The sequence below is a fragment of the Sciurus carolinensis genome, chromosome 1 (assembly GCF_902686445.1).
Source record: "Sciurus carolinensis chromosome 1, mSciCar1.2, whole genome shotgun sequence".
Classification (NCBI taxonomy): domain Eukaryota; kingdom Metazoa; phylum Chordata; class Mammalia; order Rodentia; family Sciuridae; genus Sciurus; species Sciurus carolinensis.
The window spans coordinates 132,845,092-132,865,963 of record NC_062213.1 but is presented as its reverse complement, the minus strand read 5'-3'; the positions used below and the strand labels follow the sequence as shown (position 1 = coordinate 132,865,963).

Genomic DNA, 20,872 nt, shown 5'->3' with positions numbered 1-20,872 from the left:
CATTCATTTCTTTTTACTTTTCAAGATGTAGATATTAGAAAACTTAGACTATATAGCATTATATATTATCATTCTGGTGGCAGTGCTGCTTTAGAATAAAGTTTACACTTGACCTTGACCTGATCTTTATGTCCCTTGTGCCCTAGAAACATTAATGCACAAAGTGACCAAATTCAAGTATAGAAATAAGTAAAGTTACTATGTACCTACTAAGAAAGTAGAGATTAATAATGCAGAGTTCTCCATAAGAAAAAGAAAGCAAACTACGATTCATTAAGCCTGCTATCAGGCAGGCCTGGCATCCCTACAAGAGTGTATTATAATTTCTAATAGCGACTCAGCCAACCTTCAAAGACTTTCCATTTGGGGTTCAAAAAACTTCCCCAAACTGCTATGAGCCTTCTCATCCCATGGCCTTATCTACACCTTGGACATAAGTACCCTCTTTCTAATTCTAGTGTGTAACTAACCTTAAAAAAAAAATAGGTAGCTGGGCACAGTAGCACATGCTTGAAAACCCAGCGGCTGGGGAGGCTGAGGCAGGAGGATCGTAAATTCAAAGACAGTCTCAGCAAAAGTGAGGTGCTAAGCAACTCATTGAGACCCTGTCTCTAAATAAAATACAAAATAGGGTTGGGGATGTAGTTCAGTGGCCAAATGGCCCTGAGTTCAATCCCGGTACCCCCCACCCAAAAAAAGAACAGGTAAACAGGAAGTGGATTATGCTTTCTATGTTGAATGTCTCAGTGCCAGGATCTATCCTTAGCTTTAAATTTGTGAGTCATTGAAATCCTACTAGATAATAGACCCAACTGCAAAGAGATAAAAGTACCCATACTAGGAAAGCACAGAAACAAGCTGTTTACTTCTCAATCAGCCTATATTCTCACCAGATAGCAATTACTATTGTTTTTCTTGAAGACACAAACAGTAGCTCTCTTAGATTTATTATATTTGGTAAGTTCAGCTATCTGATAGGTAATGCTAAGGCTCAGAAAACAGTATCCCAAAGTGAAGGAACCAGAAGCAGCCTCTCTGACCTTCTCTGACCTTCTCCTGCCCTCCTGTCTCTCACCCTCAGTTTCCCCAAAAGAAGCCATAAAGGCTAACATTCTTCTTCCCCAGGGTAAGTCATAGAAACTGTTATTCCTTTTCCCCAAATCTAGTCATAAAAACCTAAAATTATTACCCTAAATTTCTCCTGCCTTCCTTTGTAAGAGTTGGCCATAAAGAAATTATTTGACCTACTTTGATTATACATCAGAAGACACCCCCCCCCCTCAATTCTCTTGCCCCATAGGGAGACCAGGAAGAACCTGAACAGACAGGCCTTGCTGCACTCTCCTCTCCCTAGTTGATTATTATTAGATCATACCCCTTTTTTATCCCCTATACTGCCATTCATGCTTCATAAAAATGGATGGTTTATCCTAGGTCTTTCTTCTTCATTCCAAAGGCTCCCATGTCAAGTAAAACTATGATCAAATAAATTTACTATGCTTTTCTTTTGTTAACTTGTGTATTTTTTTTTTTTACAGGAGTGTCAGTCCTGACCCTTTATGATAAGCAGGAAAGGAATTCCCTTTTTTCTGACCCTAAAATAATGTTTCATTTTTCCCACTTGGATTTCTAATTGGTACCTCAAATTTAATATGTCCCCCACTAAAATTCCAGGTTTTCTATCCCTCCTGTACTACACCCCATCACAAAAAATGGACATCCCATTCTTCCAAGTAACAGAATAAAAAATTGAAGTAATCTTAACTTTTCTTTTCGCCTTCCACATATGTCAGCAGACCCTTTCAGTTCTACCTTCAAAATAATATGCTAACCACAATCCAACCACTTCTCACCTCCCAACACCAGTTTTACCCTGGCACGAACCATCATGGGTCTCTCTTTGGTAACTGTGATGATGTTCTAACTTGTCCTTCAGCCTACTCAGCACAGCAGCCAGAGTAACCCTAGCACAACTTAGATCATATTACCCTTCTGTTCAAAACTCTCCAATACAAGAGTGACCATAGCCAAATTATCTTTGGTGGTGCCCAAAGCTGTGCACTCAGGAACTACAGCCACACTAGACTCATGGCTGTCTCTAAAAATCCCCAGGTTAGTCTCCACCCAAAGTGCTTTTCCTCCAACAGCCACACAGGTCAAGACTTCCATGATCAGTCTTTTTAAATTTTGTCATTGCCCAAATACTCCCTCTGTTTTACTATCCTCCATAACACTTACACCAGATGGCATAGTGTTTCTTCTGTTAATTTATTATTTATCTCTCCCAAATAGAATATAAACTCCACAAAAGCAAAGATTCCTTTTTGTTCATTCCTATTTCCTCAGTTCCTAAAGTAGTTCCTGGCACAAAACAGATGTTTAATAAATGAATGAACTGTTTAGGTGAGGAAAATAAGGCATGAAGCTGCTCAGGTTAGCCCCATGTCTCAGGATTAGCAAGGTTGTGAGTCAGTATTAGACCTTGGGTCTGCTGATATCTGAGCCTCTGATCATTCCGCTTTCAAGCTGGTTTAGGAAATAAGAGCAGGGGTCTTAGATCTAACCACAAGAGTTGGCAGGCTGTGATGTGCCATGGAGAAGCACCCACCAAAGTTTCAAACATAAATCCTGCTGGAAGTACTAAGCTGAAACAGAAAGAACACTTCTGGCAGGATTGTTGACAGTCCCTGAGATTAAGGAAAGTAATTTGAAGGCATCTGCTGAAGATTTCCAGTTTTAAGACTGCCTTTAACTATTTTCATTTCAGCTGTAGCTTTCTGGGATAATGAATGTACCATATGTCTGTATCTCTAGGTTCCCATACAAATTAGGAAACTAAAAATGTCAGATGATTAAAACAGATTTCTGCTTGTTTCCATGGGAAATCAACTACCATGAACTCTTACGGAATGAAAGGGAGTGTGTTGGGCTGGAGGTGTTCCCTGGCCAATGGTTGCTCTCCGTCTCCAATCCAGGCCCCAGTCCACAATATGTTCAAAATCTTGGCCCAGGTAAGACACTGTCTTGGGCCGCCAGCTCTGTTGGAGTCCAAGAAAGACTGTGAAGGTCTCATTGTACTTTTTAAATCCTCCCCCACCACAGTACTGGGCTCAATACTCCAGGATCCCAATGTTAGGTCCTCAGCCAACCATGCTGGGTATAACCTCTTACTAATGACAAGTAGACATTTATTAATGCAGGATGCCCAGCCTTATCCTCCCAGAGTGATTTCAGCACATTTTGAGCCTTTGCACAGGTCTTATGGAGGACAAAGAGGATGTGCTGTCAAGGGTTCTTGCCAGTAGAGTCAGTGCTGGCTCCTACAACTGGAGAGTTGAGGGGTTTGGGGAGGATTCTGTAAGTGCAGTGAGTAGGCAACTGTGCAGAGGACTCTAGAAGGCTGTAGTGATGGAATTGCACAATTAGCACCAAGTTGCATAAAGGAAATAATGTTGAGGTAGGAGGCTGAGAAAGATCTCAGTGCTATCTTGCCAGGGGAAATCTCTGACTTATCAGGGGAAACTGGTTCAGAAGCTGACTCTAGATTTACCTGAGGATGGATAACCAGCATCTCCTGGCGAGTTGATGGGGAGAAGGTAATCTTTCTTTCATCAGAGTGTGACTTGGGCATGCCCTAGTGATGCCCAAAACTGGAGACTAAACAGTAAAGGAGAGTGTAGAGTTCAAATTCAGACTCAGACAACCCTGAGTGCTAATGCTTGTTTTTTAACTTACTAACTATGAGACCCCAGGGAATTCTGAACCATTTCAAGTGTCTACAAAGTGGGGATAATAATACCCACTCTTCTAGAAGATTATGGAGATTAAATAAACTAACGTAAGTGGAAGCATTTATCCCAAACCTAGTATGCAGTAGGTGCTCTGTACCTCATGACTTCTCTTTTCTTTCCCTCTGTTGCTGTGTTACATTGCCAAAACTGGAAACAGCTTAGTGAGCAAGAAATAGACAGTGCCCTCCCTTCTTCATGCAGTGCGATCCCCAGTACCACTCACATGACTCTTTTCAGAATTGCTATCTAGGATGCAGATGGGGCAGAGGATTCCAAATCTTCACGCATAAGATGAACACTTACTAGTAACTCAGTACTATGCTTGGTTGTTGGGCTAGGTGGAATGTTTTTCTGAGAAACTAAGTGGCAAAAGACACTCCTGTTCTCTTCTGCCAAAATAAACCATTAGCAGGACCCCATGGAATTCAGAACTTAGATCACAATACATCAGAAATGCCTTGCCCTGGGCTAGTCAAAATATTTTGACTCCTCTTGTCTTCCAATGACTCATGGGCATGATTCCTAAGCCTGAGGTCATCCTAGTAGGTCCTTTATAAGCTAGATTGCAGGGAGAAGTATTATCATGTTGAAGTCCTAGGGGAGACCTTTAGTAAATCAGTTTTTCCATCACAGCTGTTATACAAAACCATGCTCTGGTAACTTCCACAGATTTCTCTACTAGCTACTTAATACTGTCTCTGTTGTTTCCACTCCATTCAATTCTCACATTAGCTACCCAGAGTCAGCAAGGCTCCATAAGTTAAGATCATAGACCTCCACAAGATTACCCTCGCTTCAGACTACCGCAACAAGTCTTAGGAAGTCCCCGGGTCCCTCATACTTTTGACCCACTGGCCACCATGGGGTTACCATGACCCCTTCAGCTTCCATAATTCACTTGAATATTCTGAACCTGAGAAAGTACTATATTTATGATTATAACTTTATTTTTAAAGGACATGTTTTAAGAAAGAGTTGTTAGAAATATCAGGGTACCACAATAAATTAAGCATATGCTCAAAAGATACTGGGCAAGGAGAACTCACTTTTGAAGAAGGGTGTGCTACAGAACAGTGTGGCAAGCAAGCACACCTGGGCAAGCAGTCCTCCTTTTTATCCCTAACCCTGGAACGCCACTTGCTCTGATAGGAGGAGCTCAGGGTTACAATCTACATGATTGGCTAATTTTAAAAATGGGAAGGGCTGTAGTTAAAATGGCTATGATTGGATACAGGTTGGAAGCTCAAAATGGCTACAAGTGAATTCAACATTCCAATTTTATATTTAAGGCTAAATACTGTATTGTGAAGATGGACCACAGAACTTTCTATTTCCCACAAAGCCAAACAAAGAGACACACAGAGCAAGGTCAGGGAGAGGACACAGAGGTTCCATACCCTCTTGCTGTGGACTCAGGGCACCACACCCTCCTGGTGCTGAGGAGACATGCACCCTTAGGGCATACCTAACCTGGAGAGTCTCTGCCAACTCTGAGTAATCAGTGTCAGAACTGACTGGGGTGGAAGCAGAAGAGAGATAGTATTAAATAGTTATTACTCAAATCTGTAGAAGTAGATCAAGTCACCAGAGCATGGTTTTGTATAGGTAGCTATAATGAAAAACTGATTTACTAAAAACCTTCCTAGAACCACAGAATCTGAGTTAACCAAATAGAGATCTTCACTGAACCTCATGTCTAGAGTTTTTACTGGAATTTCATTACATATATGTAACTGATTACATCATTGTCCACAAGATGAAAATCAGTCTCTTGGCCCCTTTCTCTCCTGGTTAGTTGAATTTTTAACCCAGGTCAGGCTGGGCCAAAATCCTAACACTCTATTCTTTGCATGGCTGGTCTTTCTACTGATTGGTGCCCTTCCTGAAACCATGTAGGGACCCACCATGAGTCTCCTCATAGGCATAATAGGCTCTCCTACTGGGAAATTCCAAGGGGTGTAGGAGCTGTGTACTGGGAATGTGGGGGAAAGACCAAATATATTCTTTATTATTCCACATTCTCCTAAGAGATTTATAGAATTTCAGGGTTTGGAGTCACTCTGCCCCTTAGATAATGGGGAGTCATTTTAAGCAAGTGAAAATTAATTATTATTATTTTGTTTTATTTTATTTTTTTTGCAGCGCTGGGGATTGAACCCAGGGCCTTGTGCTTTCAAGACAAGCACTCTACCAACTGAGTTATATCCCCAACTCATGTGAAAATTATTTATTGAGCATTAACTATGGGCCAGTCATTCATAATGCATGTGCTAAAGGCAGTAATACATTGGAAAGATAGACAATGGCATGGAGGGTGGTCTGGGTGACAGTGGCCACTGTGCAGACATAGAGTCATGAGAACTGAACTAGGGGAGCAGATGTAGAAATAGAAGGAAGGGCTTGAGAAATTTTGCATGAAGATTTCTAACTTGTTTAAAGTTTGTCTCCATTACAAAACACTACACAAAAAGAGGAGTTAAACTTATTTGGAGTGTTGAAGCTACTTCCTAAAAATAGCCATGTAACATTTATAAAGAAAATGCCTCTTCTTTGACTTACAGGGGTTTTTGTCTCAAACATTAAAAATTCAACTAATGGGAAGGATCTTGGTGTTTCACCTCTTGAACAAATCTCAGGACCCTTATCTTAATCTTTAATGACATAACTCCAGTTGGTTCTGGGAAACAAATACATTGACTTCCCTTGTCTTCAAATCTTTCTGTTTTAAAATGAATATTGTCCATTTTTACATTTTTTTACCTTCATAATTTTGGAATCTGTTCACTTTTAAGGCCCTTCCTCTCCTGTAGATCAGATTTGTGAAGGGGCTGTCTGAATCTTAGGATGTACCCTTATGTAAATCAGGTATAAAAGAGAACAGGTGACACTGGGGGGTTAAAACTGGCTATTTCTTCCTGCATGTGAATTTCAGTGGATAATAAAAGTTGTATTTCAAGATTCTTGGTGTGCAGTCTTTTTTTACAACAATGACTAAAACATCAACTCTCTCATATCCACAGAAGTTCTGCAATATGATGGACATTTTAGATAAGAATTACTTGAGCTGAGATGAAGCTTATTAGTAGAGGGTTTGCCCTGGGCTCATTCCCAGCATCAAAAACAAATAAAAATAAAAATAAAATTATTCAAATTTTTTTCATGGTTTTAAATTTTTTATTGGAGGGAAAAAGAAATAATTTTTATAATGTATCACAAGTAATATGCTTGTGATTTCAAGTAAATTGAAATAAAAATAGAATATAAAATATTAGAATTACATATAGTTAAGGAATAAGTACTAATCACGTATACTTTAAATTTTTTTACTATACATCAAGCTACAAGAGGGTGACTTTTAAGAAATCTGGTAACTAGCAATTCTTCCTGTTTATAAATATACTTAAGTAATTGAAGGAAAGACTCCTTTGACAATATATTTAAAATAACTAAATAAAATATCAGCAAGTGATTTTTGGACCTCTACTATGTGGAAAGAAAAATCTAAAGTGTTTAAAAAGACAAAACACAATCAGCTGTTGAATATTAATAAAAGTTAACATTTATCACATACTTACAATGTGTCAGGTTTGTTCTAGGACTTTGTATGTTTAAATGATCTTTAGCTCACAACTGCAATAGGAAGTAGGTACTATAATTATTCTCATTTATGTAGAGAGAAACTAAAGCCCAGAGGGGTTAATCAACCTGCCCAAGTTTTCATAGCAATAGAAGACAAAAGAGATAATTAAGTACTATGAGTGTCATAGTCTCTTAAGTTTGCTATAACAAAATACCTCAGACTGAGTAATTTATAAGCACCAAAAATTTATTGCACACAGGTCTGGAGGGCAGGGTGTTCAAGATCAAGGTGCTAGCAAATTTAGTAACTGGTAAGAACTTATTCTCTGCTTCACAGATAGTGCCTTCCTGCTGTGCACTCACTTGGCAAAGGGACAGATAAACTTCCTCAGTCCTCCTTCATGAAGGGAACGCACTACTCCCATTCATAAAAGAGAAGCCTTAATCATGTTCCCTAAAGCCCCATCTCTTGATATCACTGATGAATGACTTCAATATATAAATTTGGCAAGGAAGGCTAGGGAGATAGAAAAATGTTCAGACCAAAGGAAAGAGACAGTGTTCAAAAACTTTATGAACACAGGATTTGAAGTGGACTGGAGAAAGTGCAGAGATGGGGAGAAAAAGGTAAAGAAATTAGAAGGTGCTATAGAGACTTGTTTAAAATAAAGGAGGTGGTAAAGAATTGTCATTTGTAGATCTACCTAGAGAGGTCCCCTCAGAGTAAAAAAACTGCCAAGTTTAAGAAGGTGATTTTGCCAAAAAATAGTGGCTCTATAGTAATGCAGGTAGTATATATGTTATAAAAACATGCCAATTCAGGTTCAAATCCAGATAAATCCAAGTACTTTCAGTTAAGGAATTTTAATACTTCAACACAAAGATCAGGAGATAGATTCCTACTTGCTTCTGTCAGACCTCCAACTTACTCTAGATTAGAGAAAGGGCAAAAGAAAGTTTATCAACCCTGTTCTTCAAGTTCTTAACAGGAAGAGAGGAAAATACCCACCATCCACAAAAGTTGCTTAGCAGAAATCACGATGACTCCCACAATTGTGAAAATGGTGGCAGAGGACCTAGAAGTGCATTGCATTGGGAATTTGGATCTTATAATTTGTCTTCAGTGATCAGATAAGATCTAGCATTGAAGAGTTTTGCATGAACCTTCTCATCATTAATTTTTAGAAATCATTTTTGAGTTTTAAAGGTTAGATAGCAATCCATAAATGCTATATATTAAAGGGTTTCCTCATCATCCAAATAAATAGACATCCAAGATTTTTTAAAATTCCTAGATTCCTTTCCCTTTGAAGCACTCTGCACACAACCCACCCCCATCATTCCACCCTCACCTCTGTCCAGGATATTACACAAGCCGAGCTGCCAGTTTGATTTTAGGAGAAGCATTGTGATGCGACTGTTAAGCGGTGTCACAATGTGTCCATCTGGGGACTGTGGAAATTTGGGCAATTTGGGAGCTGACTCTTGGTCATGAAAAATGGAAGCTTGCCCAGGTAGAGAATTAATAATGTTAAATTTTGTTTACATTTTCCCCCCCTCTCTGGATCTGGATTTAAAGGAAAACCCTCAACAGCTACTGGGTATTTGTTTTAGGTTACAGAAAGATTTCTCAAATGTGCCATGTGTTAGGAGTTTGGTAAACATCAAAACCTTAAGGGGAACATTTCAAGGTGACGATACTGTATCTTTCTTCTCTGTCTACATGGGCTGATAATGGATACTGATTCACCCTAAATGGCACTGAAACATATTTAGAGAAATGAATAACAAAACATTACATCAGAGAAGATAATAACTCAGGCATAAGACTCTAGAGAATCAAGATAAATTATGTTTATTTTTCTTTAGAATTCTAGAAAAAGATGACATTTTCTAGAAGTTAAAAAATATCTGACATTGTAAGGTAGAAAGGGAAAGAGAGGAGTGGAGTGTGAGTTTTAGGGTCAGGTTCCATTCCTGGTTCCGCCACTTACTAGCAGTGTGGCCTTGGGCAAATAACATTACCTATCTATATCTCAGACTTCTTGTCTGTGTAATGGAGATAATAATAATACCTCCATCATAATGTTTTTACATGGGATGAAATGAAATAATACATACAATGTTAAATGTCAGTCATAAAGTAAGTTCCTAACAAATGTTAATTGGCTTCTCTAATTGTGCCATTCAAATCACTGCAGCCAGTTGTCAGTCTGCCTCTGATAAACTTCCAGACTGGGTTACTCCCAAAACCATTATTGTTTTATTCTAAAGTCCTTGAAAGTTTTCCAATCAGAAAATACTTCTTTCAAAACAATCAGAAGCATTAGTATTAAGAAATCACAATTCTGAGTTTTAGTTTAGTGGATGAAACTAACAGTTAATATGAAATCTTATTATATCAGAATTAAATCGACTACTGTCTGGAGGATTTCACAAGCTGAAGAATAATGGGGATGTTCAAGAGATCTGGATGTTTTCAGTCTCCTAAATGAGACCACAAGCTGTGTCTACACTGTGGTAAATAACTCCTCCCTTTGGTCATATGAAGTAAGTTCATCTGATCTGAACTCTAGTCTTTTCCTCTTTCTATATTTCTTTTGGAAGCAAACATAATGCAGAAGTACACACACACACACACACACACATATGCACACCCACAAGCACACATCTCTATTCCTTAATGTAACACTGTTACGGTTTGGATGTGAGGTATCCTTCAAAAGTTCCTGTAAGTGCAGGAATATTCATAGGTAAATGATCAGATTGTGAGTGATAACTGTAGGAAGGTGGGACTTGCTGAAGAGATGGGTCACTGGGAGTGTGCTCTAGAAGGGTTCATCTCCCCTGTGGCCCCTCCCCCACCTTCCCAACCTGCCATGAGCTGAGCAGCTTTCCTTTGCTGGGCCTTTCCCCATGATATGCTGCCTCACCACAGCCCAGAACAATGGAGTTGCCATCTTTGGACTGAGATCTCTGGAACTGTGAACCCCAAATAAACTTTTCCTCCTCTACATTGTTCTTTTCAGGTATTTTGGTCACCTAACTAAAGCTAACATGTTACTTTCTTTGTAGTGAAAATTAATTTTTAAAATCATTAAAAAAATAAGAATATAAACTATTTTAGAAAATCATTTTAATGAAATATTATGCTACATAGTTTCATGTTGTCTTTCTTTGAAATCTCATAAGTTGCACCACTTCAAGTAGTCCTATACCGTTTCTTCCTCAGAAACAAGTATGGAGGGCTATAAAAGCTATGAGAGGCCTAGGAAAACATTCATAGGAAAGAACATTTATAAGACAGGAATAACTAAAAGAGGGAGCAAAGGATACTAAGTTGTTTTACCATTGTCCTACTAGAAGGTGAGGAAAAAGAAACTGTCAAGAAACGCAAAGAGTCTGAGATTTTATTCTCCTTGGAAACTAAAACATTAGCCTGTCATACTCTCTTAAATGCTAGTAAAAGACATAAAAAGCCTGGGGTTAGAGAAAAAAGAAAGTTCACTACTCATAGCAATAGCAGTATACAAAGTATCACATTTAAAAAAATCAGTTCGTGGTGCCCCAGTTTCCACAGACAGATGCAAAAAGAACCAGACAGCACCTGTATACATGTAGTGAGTTGTATTACAGGAGAGGAAGCCTAAACTTACAGAATGTCAATCTGCCCTGTGCTCTGGAAAGAAACATTATTTTTATTATATTGAACAGTAAACATGTCTGCCTTTTGCGCCTCTTTCAAGACTGTTCATTAGACAAATACCCTGAACATGTAGCTTGGAAAACAGGGCAGCCAGTGCCTGGCTCACAAGAAGTGCAGAAACACTAAAAACCCTTAGAGAATTGTTTTTCAACAATTATCAATAAATAAACCATTTTACATTATTCCTTTGAGTGCTCAGAATATGTGTGCTTGTCTTAAACTAGTTTCAACTACATATTTCTAAAACGATGTCATAGAACCAAGAAACTATTAAGAATATGTAAAAGCAAAGGAACTATTCCTCAGTGTAGAGGAACAAGGCTACATTATTACCAATGAGAATGGGTGCTCTTTGTCCTTTTAAAGATGACAGGCACTCTGTTATGACTGATGTTTATAAGGAAAATAGCTGAAGAAAACATCAATCAAGAGGTCTTATCATGGGATTGGGGTTGTTGCTCAGTGGTAGAGGCCTTGCCTAGCATGTGTGAAGCATTGGGTTCGATCCTCAGTACCACATAATAAATAAATAAAACAAAGGTATCTATCTACAACTGAATATTTTTTTTAAAAAAGAGGGTTTATCTTAATAGAAATTCATTAAGTGAGTTAATAAGGTCTATATCTCCCTTTTCTTTACAAAAAGAAAAATCTCTTGAAGATTCTGCAGTTTTTAACTCTACAACAATTCAAATATTCTATTCTGAGGAGTTTTATTCTTTTTGAAATGCTGTATGACAAATTAAGTTCTATGAACAAATGAAGTGAGAAATGAAGAGAAATTCTGGGTTCAGCAAAGCTTAACAAGCATTTTAAATGCAGGACTTCTCAGAACTCTAAGAATAATGATAGGCATTGTGAATCTCTAAGAGAGGTATGGTATTCCCCAAATCAATTGGACCACAGACCCAAATTTCTCAGGGTACCTCATGGAATAGAGTTATACAGAAAGTTGCTTAGAAATTCCTCACGAGAGAAATGGCTCTCTCACTTGTGATAGGTGGTGGAGGACAGAGGTGTTTCGGGAAGATACTGGGCAACTGGTCTGTTTTACTTTGGAAAGATTTCTCATAGGTAGCAGGAAGCTGAAATACATGGATTTCTGCTTTCTTGACTAAAAGTGGGTGATTCCATCCATTACTGACTAAAACCTATGAAAAATAAATATGTATCAAGATCTGTGTGTAAGGGTTGGGGATATAGCTCAGAAGGTAGAGTATTTGCCTCTCATGCACAATGCCCTGGATTCAATCCCCAGCATCACAGGAAAAAAAAAAATCTGTGTATGAAATTTTAGTACTATATCAATGAAGAAATCACCTATCCCAAGTCCTTCATTTGCAGATGAGAGCTGAGGATACAAAGATATTAAGACTCATCCTAAATCCAAAGATAGTCAATGTAAGAGCTACAACTATATTCTAGGTCTCATTAATGCCAGTTTATGTTTTTCTCACTAACCTCAGTAAAAGTGGCCATTGATAGGCACTATCATTGACACTGAGAAGGTGAACTAGTCTTTTCTTCTTCTTCTTGTTCCCAGAGAGAAAAAACCTGAGTGAATTCGAGAAATTAAGAAATAAACTCCAAAAGAGACTGAACAAAATGCTTTGTCATTGATCTTCCTTCCTCAGACAGTGGGAAGCTTATAAGAAAGAAAGAGAGAAGTGAGGGGGGAGAAAGAAAAGGAAAGAGAAGGAAAGGGAAAGGAAAGGAAAGGAAAGGAAAGGAAAGGAAAGGAAAGGAAAGGAAAGGAAAGGAAAGGAAAGGAAAGGAAAGGAAAGGAAAGGAAAGGAAAGGAGGAAGGAAGGAAGGAAGGAAGGAAGGAAGGAAGGAAGGAAGAATTTCTTGGGCTTCAAATTAGGTACATTTTCAGGGTTGATGCCACTGAATTTTGAAGCAATTTGATGTTTTCTCTCAACTTTGCTACTCACACCAATACTTCTAACCAACAAATATGTGGTGTTTACCCTAAAACAAATTTGATTCTTCAGCAGACATCAACAGGGTATCCTATAATTTAACTCAATTCAGAGTATCAACCCCACAGGGTAAGGGCTCAATCTCACAAGACTTCTCCCCAAACTCCCAACTTCAGATGCCAGATTCCAGGTTACTCACTAATTTCTGACCAGTGCAGTTAGAAATTGGAGGTTTCCACGACATCTTCCTTAGGTTCAGTCACTCGCTAGCACAGACCACAGAACTCAGAATAGTTTACTTTCTGGATGACTGGTCTGTATGAAAGGACAAACAAGCAACCTGACGAAGAGATACACAGGACAAGATTCAGAAAGGTCTGGCTGGGTACAGGAGTTTTTGTCCCTTGGAGCTCTGTGGTGAACTGTCCTCTTGGCACATGGATGTGCTCTGGTTCCCTGACCTGGAAGCTCTCCAAACCCTATCCTTTTGGGTTTCTATGGAGGCATCATTACATAGAAATGATTGATCAAATTCCTGGCACTGGGGATGAAGTCAATCTCCTTTCCCCTACCTGGAGGTTGGGAAGGGGCACTGAAAATCCCAACCCTTCAATCATAGTACCCTGGCAAACAGCCCTCAACAGTGGTTATCTTGGGAACTTCCAGAAATCACCTCTTTAACATACACCCATATGAAGTTGAAAGGGATTTCTTATAAATGACACAATACTCTTCTTTCAGTGTATTACAGGAACTGAGGACAAAATCCAACTATCATAACAACTATCATAACCTACTCACTGTAGGTTTTAGAAGCTGTGATCCAGGAAAGTGAATGAAAACCAAAAGTACATTTTTTTGTCACAATATAACTGAAGCTCATGAGCTGGTTAACTCAATCCTGACACTAGCAGGTCTGGGTTTCACTGTTTCTGTTTTGCTTCACTCCACTATGTCTCACTCCCCAAATAATTAACCAATAAATTCAGTCTTGCCTGAAATAAATGATAAGGAAAAACATCAAAGAACAACACCAATCATATGGCCTGCTAGTCAGTAATCTTTCTTTAGGTTTACAGGAACCAGGAACTTCTGGGATGCTTGGTACTGTGGACAACATCGAACCCACATCAAATTCTTGCAGAATTGATTATTGCAATAATTAATGACCATTCCTTGCCCACCTGGCTATAGCTAAAATTAGGCTCTCCAGAAACCCCATGTAAGCTTTTTCGTCTGAGGCCCTGGCAAGAAGGAAATTGGATGAAAGCCCTCCATCTTCTACCTGCCAGTTCGTGGTCAGTAGAACTCTTTCTTCGCCACCCTGCCTCTTGAGTTATTGACTTAATCAGGTGGTGGAAGAATTAGACCTTTCACAGTTACATAATATTTGTCATGTGACAGTTACTTATCAATCATTGGTCCATCTGAACAATAATTCTAAGAAGGAGACTGCCCAGTCTATTTCATATTACCTAAACTCAGAGCCATAGACACTTCATGATCTTTCATTAAGAAGTTTGCTTTCAGTCATAAAGTGCTTTTCAATTGAAGAGGCTGCTATAAAACCACTTCATGAAGGCACATTTGGATGTGAGTACGCTATTGGGAAAAGTACAAATGAATGCTATTGCAAAAACTACGGGAAAATCACATCATTAAACTACCGAATATGCTTGATGGGTTCAATTTAAAAACAAATATTCCGTTCTCATGATTGAGTAGTGGTTAAGCATAAGAACTCTGAAATTAGACTTGCCCAGGAACAAATCCCAACTCTTTTACTCATAGTCATGTGATCTTTGGCTAGCTACTTAATTATATGGCCTCCTGTCCATGGGAGAAAACAGTCCTGCCTATTTTAATGGTTAGCTATGGTGATTAAATGAGACAATGCATACAAAGCCAGTGCCCAGCACACAGTATGTACCCCATAGTGCTTATTCATTATGATTTCCAAAGAAAATTTCACAATGTAGTGGGACCAAACAATTCTGTCTTGCAGGAAGGAGGCTGATTTTAGAAGAATCTGATTCAAAGTTTCAAAGTATCCTATTTTTAGGTCTTTGTCACCACCATCTCCTCTGGTACAAATTCAACTAACATTTTAGGGTCAAGACCACATTACCTCTCAGGGAACTTCCTGCTTGAAGGACGCTTCCTGGGGAAGGTTTTATTCTGTCTTAGCATTTTTAATGGTGCAGAGTCAAGGATTTCAAAACTGTTACTAAAGGTGAATTTTATCTTGCAGCTATTAATTCAGAAAGTGCTAATGGTTGCAACAATGTTAACAGCTGAAACTTAAAACAAAGGATGTTTTCTGTTAACTCAGTTCCTTCCCACAAAGTTCAGAAATGGTCTGGGGAACAGATGTGCACATGGTGGATAGAAAATGCAGGGTAAAATTCTGCTGGTGGTTTTGGTTTAGAATTTAAATTTTACTTTCACTATTACCAGGCAGTATCAACTGACTTCAAACATAAGAAAATCAAGAGTAGCAGGTTCACCTAAACAATAATCTTAGCATTAAAAAAAAAAAAGATTTAAGTAGGTACATATACATAATACATATTTTTAGTATAAATTCTTTATGAGAAAGAATTTAGAGTCTGTAACATTATGAATTATAATGAAAGAGTCAGTACAAGAAATTTAAACATTTAAAAATTCATTCTTTCAACATTTAATATCAGGTACTGGGCTGGGTGTTGATGATGGATACACACATGAATAAAGATACTGTCCCTGCACCGGAGAAGCTCAAAGACTTGGGAGTAAGGCAGACATGTAGAGGTAAATGACAACTTACCCTGGTGAGTGCTGAAATAGAGGTTCAAATTAGGTGCACAAGGAAGGCAAAATTAATTACACTTGCCTGGAACCCTAAGAGGCTTTAAAACTGATTTCTGAATTGTGTATCAAAGAATGATATAGCTCTTCCTGAGTTTTCTTGTGGCTAAAAATGAAACAATGTAACATTACTTCCATTTCCATACAGTTTACAAGATATATTCTGTTTTACCACAGTCCTAAAAAGTTGCTATGTTCCAATAGATAGATGAAGAAGCTGAAGTTCAAAGATTAAGAAGTTAAGAGTCATAAAGCTAGAGACAGAGGATTTGAGCCCAGATTTCTATGGTTCCATACCCCTTACCATGGCATTGTGCTGCCCTACCCAGAAATATCCACTTCTACTCCCTGTCACCAAGCAATACACAGTTAACTTTTATCTGTGTGGACTTTCAGTGTGGAAACTTACTCTGGAAGCACAAATAGAACACCAAATTTTGGACTAAAGAATTGGGAATAGGGCTAGGGATGTCACTCAGTGGTACAGGGCTCACCTAGTAGCATTTGAGGCCCTGTATTCAACCCCAGGCACTTTAAAAAGGGGGTGGGGAGAAAAAAAAAAGAATTGGGTATAAAGTAAAAGATGGAAACTGTATATGCAATTTACTCAGCCCATGGTGCCCTCTCCTTTTTCTGAATTTCATGCACATTGTTTGAAGATGCAAACTTCAAATTTCAGTGTATGCCAGATTCCCTCTCCCATAAACTGTAAATACCTTGAAGCCAGGAAATAAGTCTTATACTTCTCTGACACCCTTAAGGACCCAGTTTTCACACAAGCTGACTCATTAATTGCTGATTCACCCACTACTTTATAGAGAGCTTGGTAAGTGTATGATTCAAGGTAGGTTGACTGAAGTAAAAAGACAGACTTAAGGTTTATATGCCATAAAAGAAAAAGGTGGATTAAGCAGATTAGCAGATTAGTTTTTAGATTAGTAACTTTCAAGCTTTAATGCTTGAATCACCTGTCTGCACTTGTAGAACTGTGCATATCCTTCTGTTAGATGGCAGAGTAGACACGAATATTACTAGAAAGCAACTCAGGGGTAGTTGACTTGCAGGGAATTCATATCCCATGTCTCCAAGGGATATGAATGTGCTGTGTCTATTATTTTGCTTTCAGAGCAATGAAGAGTAATAAGTACAATAATGACTCATTTATCGAGCATTTCTAAGGTGCTTGACACTGTTATTGGTGCTTTAAGGATATTGTCTCATTCTCACAGTACCCTGTAGTACCTATAATTACTAATGGTGTGGGAAAAAAAATAAAAAGAAGCAGTACATTCCCTAAGTTTAAAGAGGAAAAGCAAAATTAGGTATGGCAGCTCATGACTGTAGTCCCAGCACTGAGGAGACTCAGGCAGAAAGATCACTTGCGGCCAGCTCAAGACCAGCCTGGGCAACATAGTGAGATCCCATTAAAAAAAAAAAAAAAAAAAAAAGATAGGGATATAAGTCTGTTTCACCAGAGTCAAAAGTCAAAAGTCTAGGGTTCAATGGTTCCTTGGCACTGAGTAAAAAAGGAGCAGCATCTCATGGAGGCCTAAACTTGTAATCAGGTTCAAAGACAGAAGGGCACTCAGCACTTGAAGAGTAAGACTCTCCATGGCAGGTTTCTTCCATTAGTAGTTGCTTTACTGGTGATTTAAATTCAAACAAGATATTTGAGTTGGAGTTACCTAAGAGAATATTCCTGCATTAACCTGGTAGCTTGCAAGGCACTTGAATTTTTTGATTTTTTAAAAAACAAATTGCTAATGCCAGTCTCTGCCTTTCCCCCAGAGACTCTCTAGGAATTTTCCCATCTGCTGTCTAATATGAAAACTCCACCCTAGATTTTTGTCTTCATCGATGTTAATTAAGGCTAATGAGAGAGTCATCTCCTAAGGCCAGAGTGGGTTTAAGGTTGTCTTCCTGGAAGGACACCCAGTCACTGCATGGAATTATAAAAAGCATAGTATTTTGGTGGGGGAGCAGGGAAAAATCAGTTAAAAGCCCAAAAGAACAATTTTTGGAAAAAAAATTTCCGTTTGATTTAGAAGTGGGGTGATAAGAGGTGACTGCTATCTGAAGACTTTCTGTGTAAGTCTGCATCAACTAGTGGGAGATAACTATTTGTCTATTAATTTCCCCACTCACATATATATGTCTCTCTCAAACTGCCAGGATAGAGCAACAGTTTAATTTTTGTTGCTCTTAAAATAGCTGGTATTGGTGAGGTATTCCCAGAAGGCTTTTATTATTTTTTACATTTTTAAAACTGGTCATTAGATTTTCCATACAGAGAACTGCGAACTTTCAATAAGTCAAGAGTTTGCTTTTTCATTCTGAAATTGGATTGGGGAATGGGGAGGAGAAAAACGTTTCAGATCAATAAATGGAGAACTCCCTCCCCCATACTCCCTAAACAACAGGTGGTTTGGTGTGCAATCCTTTATGCACTGTACGAAACTGAGTCTCCCTAGAACCGGCGGCTTAGAGATCTGGGAGCCCATCTGGCAGTGTGGGAGCAGATGGAGATTCCTGCAGGACAGGAGGGTTGGTAGTTAGGGGGTTCAAGGACTTCGTGGTCCAGCAATACTTGGTTTTGTCTTTCTCCTTCAGTGTATTCCATCCTCCCCACCGTCTGTTCTTCCGGGACCCTTCAGTTCTGTACGGAGGGGTTTTCTCCATCCTGACCCCAGTCTTTCGAAGATTTCCCAGAAGAGCTATTTTTAGTGGTGGCTGCTCGGCTCCAACTTACCCAGGGGAGGAGCTGCGGTAGCGAAGCAAAAGCTCCACGCAGAGTCCACGGTTTTTCCACGCATTGTTAGGGATGAGAGTGGAGGTGGTATTAGACACAGTCAATTCCCCCGGCAGAGCCCGCCAGGTGGGCGGCTCAGAGACCGGAGTGGCTTGGTCTCGAAGCGGCTGGAGGATTTCTTTCCCAGTCCTGAACAAAGTCCTCGGAGGCCGGCGGCATTTCCCGCTGTCCGGCTGCGGGCACGGGGTGGTCTCTGCAGGGGAGGAAGTTCCCGGGCACTGCTGCCTGCGTCACAGCGGGGCTGGCACCGCGGAATCGGCTAGGCGGGCGGCGGCGGCGACCCCGGGGCCGGGCGCTGGGCGGCGCTGGCTGCCGCTGGCCCCGCTGCACGCGGGGCGGCGCTGGAGGCGGCTCCGTCCGCGGCCGGGGAGGCGCAGGGGAGGAGGGTTGCAGGGCTGGGGCGTTAGCTGCGTCCCGGCTCGGAGCCCGCGAAGAGGACGAGGAGGAAGGCGCCGCGGTGGCCGCGGCTGCAGTGCTCTGGGAGCGACAAGCCATGAGCAGCGGCCCCGCGGACTACCCCGCTGTCGCTGGCCGCCGCTGAGCCTGGCCCGGAGACCGCTTGCCGCTCCCCAGCACCCTCTCCTGCGGACACCCGAGCACCCAGAGGTAAGGGCGGGGGAACCGTGGAGGGATGGAGAGGGGCGGCCCGCAGAGGGCCACCGGGCTTGGTCCGCTAGGAGCGCCGGAGCTAGAACTCGCCTTCCCCGCCTTGCTCTCTTTTCTGCCTCCTTCTGGCCCTGGGACAGGCAGAATGTGGTCGCCTGCCCAGCGTGTGGTCCCTGGAGCCCTCGCTTCTACAGCTTAGGAACCCGCCAACCCCTACCCCACCCATCTCACGGAAGCACCGGCGTCTGCACGAGGAACCCCAGCCTGGCGCCAAGCGCAGCACGGCCGCAGCAGGTTCTGCGGGCGGGGGGAGGGGGATACGGGGGAAAAACGCGGTCACTGCCGGGGTCCATCCTCGTTTTTTCCTACCTGGAAGATCCCTGAAATTCCGGGGGCCTATCCTTTCTGTTTTTTTTTTTTTTTTTTTTTTTTTTTTTTTTTTTTCCTCTACTTACACCCTCGAGCCTCTAAAGTTGGCACTTTGGGGGGTGGAGGAGAATTTGAAGGTCTTTGAAAGGAACAAGAGAGCACTGTCCGCTCACCTGCAGGACTAGAGAAGAGAAAGGGGCTTTGCGGGATTGGGCGGGACCCAGAAGCCAGGTGTTTAGGCCAGCGGTTGAGAGCAGGACCGTTGCTTTTCCCCACCCCCGAACTGAGCCTTCTTTATTTGCTTCTTTCCAGCTAGCTCCCAGCAAGGAGGTGGTGTAAGGATGGAGTTAGCAACTCAGGAATCTTAGATTGTGCTCTTTAGATGCTAATGCCTTTCTTTTCTTGCTCAACCAATTCTTTCCACCTGCCCACGCCTGCCCGTGTACATGAGATTTCAAACAGTTTCTTCAAAACCTCGCACAGTACCTGGGTTTGCAATATCTAGCCAGACCTTAATCCACATCCTTATGCGGATATTTCAGAGGGCCAAACTTCATTCGGTTTCAAATTCCTTAAGTATTTCAAACTCCCTGCAAACCAATTAGGAACATTTTCAGGTTCCCATCCTCCTTAAAGTAAAAAATAAGAACCAATCAATCTTTGTAGGAGTGCCGGCATTTGGCAGAGGGAGGTTTGAATTACCCTATTTAATACAACCTTAGAGGAGAGAGGAATGGGTAGAGGAAATCGCAGTTCCATTTTAGTCACATACTTCTTAGAAGACTTCAGTAGTACAAGAAATGTAACCTTAACAAACGGTCACATTTCTGGACAGGTATGTGGTAGTTTCCTGAAGCAGACCAGGCTTCAGCCTGGACAGATCTTTAGACACCAAAGGAGAGGAGTAAATGTGATGGTAATTCTCATGGTTGTCCCAACACTGCAAAACCTACAGAGTCTTCAGTCTTATGCATATATTTTTGTATATATTCTCTTTATTTTCTAATTGTAGAAAACCCAAAATGTAGCCTGAACTTGAGAATTTGCTCAGATTCATAAACCATATTAGATGTATGGATAAAGGTAACAAATCAGATTTATGCAATTCTAATCTTTGACATTTGCATTTCTTGTGACTGCTTAAATAGGAAAGGCCAAAGGTATAAAACTGATTTCCTTTACTGTGGAATGATTAACTTAAATTCTGTCTTGTCTTGGGGTCTGTTTGTTTCCTTTAAGA

The 20,872-nt window shown here is 40.4% G+C and overlaps 1 protein-coding gene and 1 long non-coding RNA gene across 2 annotated transcripts in view; one reads left to right on the top strand and one right to left on the bottom strand.

Moving 5' to 3' along the window:
* LOC124978325 (uncharacterized) overlaps window positions 1-18,983 on the bottom strand; it is a 37,798-nt gene extending 18,815 nt beyond the window's left edge. Inside the window, exon 1 of the long non-coding RNA XR_007107368.1 lies at window positions 18,598-18,983. This is a non-coding gene — a long non-coding RNA (uncharacterized LOC124978325). The remainder of the gene's footprint in view (window positions 1-18,597) is intronic.
* Window positions 18,984-18,988: 5 nt separating this feature from the next.
* The window catches only part of Lrrc8c (leucine rich repeat containing 8 VRAC subunit C), a 105,809-nt gene continuing 103,925 nt past the window's right edge, over window positions 18,989-20,872 (top strand). Inside the window, exon 1 of the mRNA XM_047542542.1 lies at window positions 18,989-19,263. The gene's annotated coding sequence lies outside the window, so the exon portion shown is untranslated. The remainder of the gene's footprint in view (window positions 19,264-20,872) is intronic.